Genomic DNA, 12,500 nt, shown 5'->3' on the forward strand with positions numbered 1-12,500 from the left:
CTCTCTCTCTCTCTCTCTCTCTCTTCTTCCTTGTCTCTCCCCTCTCCCTTAATTCTTATCCACCTCCTTCGCTTCGCCAATTATTGCCCATTTCTTCCCCTCATCTTTTTCTCTCCCTTTCTCTCTGAATTCCTCGTCCTTCTCCTCCTACTCCTATTTATTCCCACCTTCCCCTCTTCCCTATCCCATAACCTCTCCATTTTTCTCCAGTTTTACTCTCCCCTTCCACCCTCCCCTTCCCCTCCCTTATATCTCTTATCCCTCTCAATTTCCTCCACCTCTCCCCTTCCCTCCACTCCCCTCCTCTCCATTACTCTGTGGGAAAAGCTGTACGGGAGTTTTTCCTCTTTTTTTTTTTTTTTTTATACAGCAGTCATCGTATGTCTGGCATCTCACTTTCTATGGCGTGGGGTAAGGTACGATATTTTTCCATTTCCTTTTTTTTTTTTTCTTGTTTCTAAGTTTGACAGCTTAATTTCAACCTCACTATAACTTTTTTCATACTTTTTTTAGGTTACAACGCATCTTTTTTTTTACTTTTACATGCTAGTATTTTCTTTTTCTTCGTTTTTTTTTTCTTCTGTATTCAAGGATTAATCGATGCAGTTCACGTAATCTTCATATTCTACCATCTTTTTTTTTTCTTTTTTCTTTTTTTTTCCTGCGTTCAAAGAATGATTACTGCAGTTCACCAAAGCTTCCCTTGCTATTACTTCTAATACCATTTTTTTTTTTTTCAATTTCAACATTAAAAATTATATACCTTTACAATCTAGACTGTTTAGAGATTATCAATACCTTTTTTTCTCCCGAGTTAAAAAATTACTTAATGTAGTTCATAAAAGCTTCATTTAATACCATTATTTCTTATACTTTTTTTTAAATCTATATTGAAAGATAGTACAGTTTTACACTCTTGATCTTTTATAGGTAATTAGTACTTTTTCTTTTTTTTTTTTTTTTTCTCTGTTAAAAATCATTACTGCTGTTTAAAAAAATTTCATTTATTACCATTACTTCTTGTATTTCTTTCATTCAAAGATTTCAATACAGTAAAAAAAATCATTTTCATCCTTTTCTCTTGTACTTTCGCTTTTTTTTCAAGTTTTATTCTGCATTCCAAAACAAATTATCGTGGTTCACAAAAACATCTTTTAACACCATCATTTCATATACAAGAAATCCAGCATTCAAAAATTGCAAAACACTAAAAAGAAACTCATTTCGAATCTTTCCTTTTACAATTTCCCTCATTTTTCCATCGAGAACCCACAATACAAGACAGCTCGAGAGGTTAGGTTCATTTACCAACAACTCTTTTCCTTCCTTTGCCCGCCATTATGACCCACTTCACGTGACACTAATAACCTTAACAACGCAGTCACTCCGGCAAATGCTTATCACGGTTTGCGGTACGACATTTGGACGCGGTAATGCAGACTTTAGCGGCAGCGTCCGTTTTGTTAGGCTTCCGTGAAAATCGTGCGTCTGGCAGTGAGTGTTGGCTCCAGAAGTTTGAGAGAGAGAGAGAGAGAGAGAGAGAGAGAGAGAGAGAGAGAGAGAGAGAGAGAGAGATTCTGGAAGGAAGGAGGAAAGAAAAAAGGAAGAAAAGATATTGAAGAACAAATATAGAAAAATACGAAAAAAGTAAAATGAAAAACCGAAAAAAAAAGAAAAGAAGGAATGATGCACATTTAAAAAAGTGTAAAAAAAAAAGAAAAGAAAAAAAGAAAACAAAGAGAAAAAGAGAGTAAGAAAGAAAGCTGTAACCATAAAAAGGGATACACGCAGAGAGAGAGAGAGAGAGAGAGAGAGAGAGAGAGAGAGAGAGAGAGAGAGAGAGAGAGAGAGAGAGAGAGAGAGGATAAGGCTGGTGGGATGGCGGTTGCAGTTCATGATATTTCCACGTTTTATAGCGAGTCTGGCCGAGTTATTTTCGTTGTTCCGATTTCTCACGGGCGTGGCAGCTTAGTCCAGAGCGGGCGGGACTGGCGGGGTGGGCGTGAGGGTGGGCGTGGGGCCGTGTGGCTCCTCGGGATTACCGCAGTACGTCTGGCAGCTTACTGTTACGAGTTGAGGAGGAAGTTTCAAGTTGTACCTAACTTCTCGGAGCAATTATTACAGGAACCAGGATCCTTCCAACCTTCCTCTCTCTCCTGCCCTGCCCTTGTTACAGCAGAGGGTAGAGTAAGAGAGAGAGAGAGAGAGAGAGAGAGAGAGAGAGAGAGAGTAGGGGCTAGGGAAAGGAACTTGAAGAAAGGGTAGAAGAGAGGTAGGAGACGTCTTCCCTTTCCCCACAATATCCTACCCTGTTCTCCCTATATAACCTTTCCCATTCTGCCCATTTCCTTCACTCCTATCTATCGCTTTCCTCTCTTCTGTCTCATTCTTTACCCATCATTTCTCTCCTTACCCATCTCTTACCTGTCTAGCTTTCCCATCACCTCACTCTCTCCTGTTTTGCTATCATCTCCCTTTTACCTATCTCTTTCTTACCCTTCCTGATCCACCCATTATTTCCCTCTCTCCCTTGCTACCATCTCTACTTACCTATCTCCCTCTTCTCTACCTAACCTAGCTTACCCATTACAAACCCTCTCTCTTGTCTGTTCCGTGCCTACTATTCCACCCTAACTTACCCTGTTCTCTCCCTCCTCCCTTCCTTGCCCACCACACCACGGCACTTCTGCACACGACTTTAATGACTTACTTAATAACATGAAATAAGTGCAGTTCTTTAAATGACTTTGGTAATTGTACACTGAAATCGTCTCTACTATAAATTTAATAATAATAGCTAATAAAATTTAAAATATCCTTACCACATTACTGCTCCTGACTTTAAATGACTTACAATATTACAGAAGTACACGATCCTAACTTAAGAATAACGACAAATACTAAACTAGACAATTGAAAATATAAAATCACGAGTTATTTTCATATTTAGATACATGTAGATATTTATTTATTTATATTACCAGTTTTGCCATCTCGAATACATAAACTTCAAATTTCTTATAACAGTCACAAGAAAAATACGTAAACAAAGGCAATGATATATAAAATCACACTCTTATTATATTTCCTGCTGTCTTCCTTCGTCTCTTCAATTTACAAACTTCAAATTTCTTGTACCAGTCACAAGAAAAAACTGTAAACAAAGGCATTAAAATATAAAATCACACATTAATAAGTTCTATCTATTCTTTTTTCACACCAATTTCCTTCCTTAATAAACACTACCAAATACAAGTACGACAAGCTTTCCCGTGCAGTACGACAAGATTTCCAGGCTGCATCGCGCACCTGGCAGCGGCGTAATGGTCACTGAGAGGGTGACTAAAAGAGTTGGCAGAAAATGTTGTCCCGGCGAGGCAAGCAAAACATTCCTTGCCTTGTTATGTCGAGTCATAAATCCCCAGAGAAGAAGCGGCTGCCTCTCTCCAGACTGGCGGGAACGGAGGAGTGGAGAGGGAGTGGAGGAGTCGCCCAGACACTCGCGGGAGGGATTAACAAGTGCTGCGCGATTGCTTCCTGCGCCTTCCTCACCTCAGACACTCGCCAACTTTCCCTTGGGTTTTCTTTTCCTTAATTGACGTGTATTTTTGTTTCGGGTTCTTGTGTTACGTTACTTTATTTGTGCTTTTCTTTGTCTTGTTGTATTTTTGTCCTCTTTTTCCTCCAGCTTAATTTACGTCTTGGTTTCTTTCACTTTTTGTTGTATAGATTGTTTCTTTACTGAATTTATTTTTGTTTTTGGTCTCAATATTCTTTTTTATCTTATTTTACTTGTATTTCTGGCTTCATTTCGAGTTTCTTTTTCTTATTACTATTTTTCTTATTATTTTTTTTTCACTTTAATTTACCTTTATCGTCTTACCTGGATTTTAACCACTTTTACTTGTATTTTTTTTTCTTATCTAAATTTTTGCATCTTATCTTAGTTTCATTTGGTTTGGTCCCAAAGTCTTTCTCTCTTTCACGTCTTAAGTAACTTTATTTTTCCTTTTTACCTTAATTAACCGGAGAGTCTTTTTGTCTTTTCAGCTTCATTAACTTATAAGTCCTTTTGTCTTTTTACCCAAAATAACTTGTCTCGTTTTAAGTTAAATAAGTTATCTGTCTTGTCATCCCACATAACTTTTCTATTTTTCTCTCTTTTTTACCATGAATGAAATTGGCTGTCTTTCTTTTTCCTCTTAAAGAACGTATCTTTTTTCCAACTTTTATTTTTTTTGCATTTTCACTTCAAATAACTTTCCTTCTCGTCATTTTTTATGTTAAACGTGTTGTCTTTCTGTCTGTTTCACATTAATATCACTTAAGTGTTTCCATTTCAAATAACGAATGGGAGGATGAAGATGTTCCACTGACACTTGCTATGCCTAAAAACAACAGGCCCTAAAAAAAATGTTAACAAACGCTGCACTGTTCCCTTAACAAAATAAATAAATAAATAAATAAATAAATAAAACAAACATCACTACTTACAAGGCTCATTTCTTTCCCATCACCAGGAACTGAAAAGAACAAAGAAAATGTGTCAGTATCATTTGTATATACACACATACACACACACACACACACACACACACACACACACACACACACACACACACACGCCTTTCACCTCAAAACAGACACAAAGCACAGCACTAAAACCCAGACAGGCGCCCCTCCACCCGCTCTTCCCTGAGGCGCCGCATTCAAAAACTTACTCAGACTTAATTGTACCAAATATTTCAGGTGAATCTCCGTTTAGGGACACCAATAGGGAAGGGTTGCAGGGCTTATGGGGAGATGTGTGGCGCTGGGGAGGCGGGGAGGCTGTCTGGGAGTGGTAAGAGAGAGAGAGAGAGAGAGAGAGAGAGAGAGAGAGAGAGAGAGAGAGAGAGAGAGAGAGAGAGATGCAGACGGAAATGCAGGCAAAAACATACACACAGACATACAGACATACAGACAGACAGATAGAACAATGTCTAGACACAATCCAGTAAAGAAAGGAAAAATAAAAACTGAATAATAAATAACAAAATCACAAACAAAAAAAATGAACTCAAAAAATCAAACGCAAAATGAATAAACGACAAATAAGAAAAAAATTAGAAAACCACAAAATAAACAAGAAAAAACTGGAAAACAAGGAAACAGAAAAAAACAGAAGGGAAAAAGGAGATAAACCAAAGTGAGGGGAAAATACGAAGAAAACAGTGAGGGGGAGAAAAAAAAAAAGGATGGAGATTAAAAAGACAAGCCAGAAAAAAAAGCTTAAACGAGTAAAAGAGAAAAGGGAAGAAGAAAGACAAAGAGGAAGAGGTAAAAAGAGAGGCTGCGGAAGAGAAGGGGAGAAGAAGAGGTTGAAAAAAGAAGGAGTAAAAGAAGAGAGAAGATGAAGGAAAATATCGAGAAAGGAGAAAAGACACGAAAAGAGGGAAAATAGAATAGAAAACAGGGAAGGTTGAAAGTAGAAAAGAGGAAAAGGGAGAAGGAAAAATATAGAAAATATGAGAAGCGATAGAAAAGGGAGAAGAAAAGAGTGAATGTAAGAAAAACACGAGAAAGGGGAGAAAAGGGAGAATTAGAGAAAAATAAGAGAAAGCAGAGAAAGTAGAGGAAAAGGAGAGAGGAACGAAAGAAAAATAGAAGAAAGATGAGAAGGGACAAGAAAAGGAGAAAATGAAAAGGAGAGGGAAAAAGGAAAAAGACTGAATGGAAAAAGGAAAATAGAGAGGAAAACTGGAGAAAGAAAAGAAAGGAAAGGGAAAAGAGAAAGGGAAACTAAACAAAAAAACAGACAAAAGGAAAAGAAGAGAGACTGAAACAGGAAAGAAATTCTGAAGGGAGAGGAAAAGGAAAAGGGAAAAAAGAAAAATAAGAAAGAAGATGAAAAGGCGGCGAAAAAAGAAAGTAATAGAAAGAAAAAGAAAAGAGAGAAAGGAAGAGAAAAATTAAGAAAGACAAAAATATAAAGAGAAAGAAGAAAAAACACGAAAAAAGACGAAAAACAAGAGAAAAAGAAGCAGAAATGGAAAGACAAGAAGGAAGAGGAGAAGGAAGAGGAGAAGAAAGAGGAGAAGGAATTGGTAGAAGGCGAGAAGGCGAGGGGAGCAGAGAGAGGTACGGAGGAAGGCCGAGGGATGAAGACTTCTTTTTAATCACAGGGATGAAATTTGATTTTAATGTAATCGGCTTACGTGAGGCTGGGGAGTGATGCCGAGAGCTTACGTGTTGTTGTTGTTGCGCTCTCTCTCTCTCTCTCTCTCTCTCTCTCTCTCTCTCTCTCTCTCTCTCTCTCTCTCTCTCTCTCTCTCTCTCTGACTTATTCAATATCCTAGTAAAGCAAAAAATGATAGGATAAAGATGAATAAGGATAAATACATAAAATGGAAGGAGCAGGAGGAGGAGAAGGAGGAAGAGGAGAAGGAGGAGGAGGAGGAGGAGGAGGAGGAGGAGGAGGAGGAGGAGGAGGAGGAGGAGGAGGAGGAGGAGGAGGAGGAAGAGGACGACGACGATCAAACGATTTACAAAGGAAGCAATAGGAAGAAGAGGAACAGAAAAAGAAGGAGGGAAGTTAGTCGGCAAAGAAGAGGAGGTGGAATTTGCTAGGAATGGGAGAACGACAATAGGAGGAGGAGGAGGAGAGGGAAGGGAAGTTAGTAGGGAGAGAGGAAAAAAAAAGGAGGACTGAGAGAGGAAAGGGAAAGGAAAGGAAGGGAAGCAGCCAGGCATAAAATAGGAGAGAAGATGGAGAAGATGGGATGGAGCGTCGCCTGCTTTGCGAAAACGTCAAACTGATGGATTTATTTTCAAGGTCGAGTTGGAGGAGGAGGAGGAGGAGGAGGAGGAGGAGGAGGAGGAGGAGAAGGAGGAGGAGGAGGAAGAGGAGGAATAACAGGTAGAGGGCGGGAACGAACGCAGTGTGCCGACGACAGCAGAAGTTGAGACAAAGGAGGAAATTGAACAAAATGACGTGGATGAAAAAGAAAACGGAAAAGACACAAGCAAGAAACACGAAAGTAATAAAAGCGAGAGATAGAAAACATGACTCAAATTCCAAAATAATGACACACACACACACACACACACACACACACACACACACACACACACACACACACACACACAGGCGCGCGCGGGTAAGGTAAAAAAAAAAAAAAAAAAAAGGGCCATTTGTATTCTATGTACAAAACATTAATATGAAACAATAATCTAGCAGTCAGTACCAGTAGTGACGCCATTATAGTAGTAATGGTAGTAGTATTTGTGGTGGTAGTAGTAGTAGTAGTAGTAGTAGTAGTAGTAGTAGTAGTAGTAGTAGTAGTAGTAGTAGTAGTAGTAGTAGTAGTAGTAGTAGTAGTAGTAGTAGTAGTAATGATAATAATAGCAACAACAACAACAACAACAATGACAATAATAACAATAATAAAAACACCTGCAGCATCAACAACAATAACAGACAGTAAGAATAATGAATGAAGGGCATTAATGAATCCCTCGCGGCCTGGCAGACTCGCCCCACCGCGGCACATCACGCATTTTGGTCTATTAAAGTCCATACGCACTCATTACTCACCCGAATATTCCCATTACCTGTGAAGGCACGCGCCGCCAACACTGGCAGGAAGGCAGCCTCGGTTTTATCCATAACTAGAACAAATACGTACAAAAAGACAGCAAAGACTAAACACTAAAACAAAAACATCATTATCACCAACACAATTATCATTACAATCATGAGCTAACCGTACTCTACCACCACCACCACCACCAGCATCACCACCACCACCACCATCACCACCATTACCACCAATCAATCATCCACCATCTATTGTCTTCCACCCAGGCAAACATACATTACAGCAAAAGCCAGAATCAGAATAACTTCCTCAGACGAAAAGGCAAAATTCACGGTATGTATTTTACTAAACCCATTGACTTATGTGTTTGGTAAAAAAAGCGGATTAAAATTTTCAGATTCATAAAAAACCCCAACTTTCAAATCGCCTTAAAAATTACTGGTTTCATAAAATTCAAACTTATAATCACGCCTAAAAATTACTAGCTTCATTACATTTAAACTTACAATTTGGTCTGAAAGTCAGTGGCTTCATACAGTCCCAACTTACAGCAGTCCAAAGTTTCAAAGAGAGCATCCAGATTTTAAGAGGTAAGGGCAACTTAACCAATAACAATCACACAATTTGCCTGCTCTGAATCAGCAAGGCAGGGCAAACAAAGCAGCTCAATCCATCCCAGACTCAATCCAACAATTAACTAAACAAAACACATCCCGTACTTTTTAACACATCCACTGAGCACAACGCAGCCAAACAGAATGTAAACAAGCACACATACACACACGCACGCACGGACATATACACACGCGGAGCAAAAAAAAAGAAAACATATAAATAAATAAATAAAATAAATAAAAAAACCGGACAAAATTCTACTCTCTCTCCCTCTATCTACATACAAACAATAAAAAAACGCTTTAGAATAGATAAAACCCCCAAACAGCCTCCATTAAAACAAACTCGCATCCACTCCAACCTTGTAACGCAATTTGGCAAGAGAGAAAAAAAAACAGGGTGTTGCTGAGAGAGAGAGAGAGAGAGAGAGAGAGAGAGAGAGAGAGAGAGAGAGAGAGAGAGAGAGAGAGAGAGAGAGAGAGAGAGACTGTTCCCCCCCACCACTCACTGACACAAACACACACACATGCACACACACACACACATGATCACACATTTAAGCAAGCAAGTCACATTAGCATATATAATTATGAAGGAGTATATTTATTTCCTACGCCCCCTAAAAAAATGACATAAAAAAAGACACAAAACATGTATAATTAACAAAGAGGAATATATCTGCTGTTGTTTTCATTATTGCCAGCCATTGCATTACCTTACTGCTCGCCCGGATCATAATAGTAAGTCGTGGGATTTATTATATAGCAAGAGAGAGAGAGAGAGAGAGAGAGAGAGAGAGAGAGAGAGAGAGAGAGAGAGAGAGAGAGAGAGAGAGAGAGAGAGAGAGAGTACATGTGTTCTTTCTTGTGTGGAGTCTTTATTGGATAATTGGTAGAGGAAATAACGTTGTAATGAATAAAGCCAATCTCTCTCTCTCTCTCTCTCTCTCTCTCTCTCTCTCTCTCTCTCTCTCTCTCTCTCTCTCTCTCTCTCTCTCTCTCTCTCTCTCACAGTCTCATTCATAATTCACACGCTCGTTGTGTTGTTTATCTTTTCATGTGTAAATAATCACTTAGCGCACTATGCACAAGAAGGAGGAGGAGGAGGAGGAGGAGGAGGAGGAGGAGGAGGAGGAGGAGGAGGGATGGAAGGAAAGAAGGAAGCGTGGTACATAAGAAACTATACGAAGAAGTATATAAATAAAAATAAAAGGAAAGAAAGGAGGGAAAAAGAAAGGGAGGAAGGAAGAAAAGAAGGAAGGATGGAGGGAAAGAAAGAAAGTAAAAGAAAGAGCAAAGAAATTAAATTAAGTGAAGATATTTTAAAAACGTCAAAAAGTAAATGAGAGAGAGAGAGAGAGAGAGAGAGAGAGAGAGAGAGAGAGAGAGAGAGAGAGAGAGAGAGAGAGAGAGAGAGAGAGAGAGAGAGAGAGAGAGTGTCATTTTCCCCTTTTTTTCCCTTCTATCTCTCTCTTTTCTATGTGATTTCCATTCTGCCTTAAATATTTTCCTTTGCTTATTTCTTCTTCCTTCTTCCTCCCTTCCATACGTTCCTCTCTTTACGACTTCCTCTTCTTACTCTTTCTTTCACCTAAAAAAGCTAGTACCTCTCTCTACTTCTCTCCTATTCACTGTTTCCTCTCCTATCTCCATTCTCCCTTCTTATTCTTTTCATCTTATTCCTCTGCTTCTTCTTCTACATCTCTTTCTCCTACTCCTCCTTCTCTTTCCCCATTTTCTCCTTTTCACAAGCTGGCAGTCTCTCTTGTAAACTCTCTCTCTCTCTCTCTCTCTCTCTCTCTCTCTCTCTCTCTCTCTCTCTCTCTCTCTCTCTCTCTCTCTCTCTCTCTCTCTCTCTCTCTTTATCCCTTCCCGTCACTCACTCACTCACTCTCTCCTTTCCTCCTCCTCCTCCTCCTCCTCCTCATCCTCTTCTTTCTTCTCATATCCACATCACTTCATGCCATCATTGTCATCTCCTCCTATCACAGCGCACACACACACACACACACACACACACACACACACACACACACACACACACACACACACACACACACAGTTCTTATTCCCTCACGTCACCTCTCTCACCTTCGTCTTGATCCCTTCCTGAATAACCTTTCGAGAAGAGGAGGAGGAGGAGGAGGAGGAGGAGGAGGAGGAGGAGGAGGAGCAATATTCTGGATTACGTCAAGCTTCCAACAATACAAAGCGAGTCTGTTGTCAACACTACCAAGGTTTTTTCTTTTTTTTTTTTGAGCGTCAGTTATGTCACCTTTACATTTACTCCTCAGATATGCTCTCTCTCTCTCTCTCTCTCTCTCTCTCTCTCTCTCTCTCTCTCTCTCTCTCTCTCTCTCTCTCTCTCTCTCTCTCTCTCTCTCTCTCTCTCTCTCTCTCTCTCTCATGTTTCTTTACAGGTGTGTTTTCTCCGTGTCTATCTTTCTGTCTGTCTCTCTGTCTGGGTAGGCGTTCGTTTGTTTGTTTTTATGTTTGTGGGTGTAAAGTCTCTCTCTCTCTCTCTCTCTCTCTCTCTCTCTCTCTCTCTCTCTCTCTCTCTCTGGCAATATGTCTAATTCACTTTATTTCTTTCTCTTACACCAACTTCCTCCACACTTAACACCAAAAAAATACAAACCACACACACACACACACACACACACACACACACACACACACACACGAGTTAATCAATCAGTCTCACTTTAATCTTAACCTTGAATTTCTCCAGGTGTCTGAGAGTAAGTTACCTGTGTGCCTTTGTTTTAATCAACTCACCTGGGAAGCGGGAGGAGGCTGCGAGACCAGGTAAGGATGAGGACCAGACAGATATAGGTAAAGATGTAAAGGAAGCCAGACAGAAGAGGTGAAGGTAGAGAAATGAATATAGAAAAGAGAAGCACAAGAGGAGGAAAGAAGAAAAAAAGGAAGGAGAGGAGTAGGAGAGTATAAAAGATGGGAAATTGAGATGGAGTAAGGGATGGATGGATCGATAAACTGTATGGAAAAAATTAAAGAGGAGGGAAAGAAAGAAGGGAGGGAAAGGTGAAGGAAAGGAAGGATGAAAAGATGGATGAAAGCAGGGAGAGAGAAGTATGGAAAATAAGATGGGAAAAAAGACCGTGAAAAAAAGATGGAAAAGAAAGGAGAACGGAAATAAGAGAGAAAGAGGAGAAATAATTAGACAGGGGAAAAAAATAGGGAAAAATGATAAAAACTAAATAAATCGAGAGGAACAATTAAAGATAAGGCGACTTTTTTCCCTACTTTTGTCCATTTCATTTCATTTCTCCCATTTTCTTACGTTAACTCTCTCTCTCTCTCTCTCTCTCTCTCTCTCTCTCTCTCTCTCTCTCTCTCTGGGAAGAAGCACGCAAGCAAACTCCAGCGAGAAGCAATCATTTGAAAATAACAACCTCCTCTCCCATTCCCTCACCCTCCCACTCTCCCTCCCTCCCCCCAAACTCTCTTTAATCAAGCACTATCCTCTCTCCCTTCATACAAAACACAATACTGATATCTTTCGTTTCCTTCCATCCCTCCCTCCCTCCCACCCTTTCCCACGTATCCATAAACCCTTCCTCTCTCTCCCACATTGGCACTAAGAAGGTTCGGATCCCCCGCACTCTTGGTAATCCTTGTGTCTCATAGGATTCGAGCCGAGGAAGGCAATCCAATCCTCTGCGCTATGTTGGATGTCTAATTAACGACCACAGACCCAGAACTCCAAAATAAAACAGCTTCGTATCCCCTTCTCCTCCTCCTCCTCCTCTTCCTCCTGCTGGTGCTCCTCCTTCTCTTCTTCTTTTATGGATCTGGTAAGAAAATGGACGATTCCAATGGTGAAGGAGGAATAAGGAAAGGGAAATGAAGGCTCGGTAAATGCAAGGAGATGAGAAGGAGGAAGGAAGAATGGGAAAGGGAGGATGTAGGAAGATAAGGTGGGAGATTAAAGCAAAGGAGAAAAATGAATGAATTGAAGGCCAGTAACATAGATAAGGACGAAGAGGAAAGGAAAATGGAGGAGAAAGAGTAGAAGGAGGAGGAGGAGTACGAGTAAGAGGAAGGTAAAAAAGTAATACCAGATAAATGTAACAGCGTAGATGAAAATGGAAGAAAAAGAAGCAGCATGATAAGAAAATTACACGAGATAAGAGATAAGAGACACGAAAAATAAGAAAAACATGCCAGTGACAAAATCTACAGAAAAATTGCGAAAAAAATTATAAAAAAGACAGAAAAAAAACAAAGTAAAAGAAAACAGAGCTGTATATATATATAAGAGGAAGATGGAAGAGAACGAGGA

At 39.7% G+C, this 12,500-nt stretch overlaps 1 protein-coding gene across 6 annotated transcripts in view; it reads right to left on the bottom strand.

The window, feature by feature from the left end:
* Nucleotides 1-12,500, bottom strand: part of LOC135109836 (serine/arginine repetitive matrix protein 2-like) — a 285,688-nt gene that overhangs the window by 174,452 nt on the left and 98,736 nt on the right. For all 6 annotated transcript variants that reach the window (XM_064021577.1, XM_064021583.1, XM_064021576.1 and 3 more), the window contains one exon: nt 4,495-4,523. The gene's annotated coding sequence lies outside the window, so the exon portion shown is untranslated. The remainder of the gene's footprint in view (nt 1-4,494; nt 4,524-12,500) is intronic.

Source organism: Scylla paramamosain, chromosome 19 (assembly GCF_035594125.1).
Source record: "Scylla paramamosain isolate STU-SP2022 chromosome 19, ASM3559412v1, whole genome shotgun sequence".
In the NCBI taxonomy this organism is placed as follows: Eukaryota; Metazoa; Arthropoda; class Malacostraca; order Decapoda; family Portunidae; genus Scylla; species Scylla paramamosain.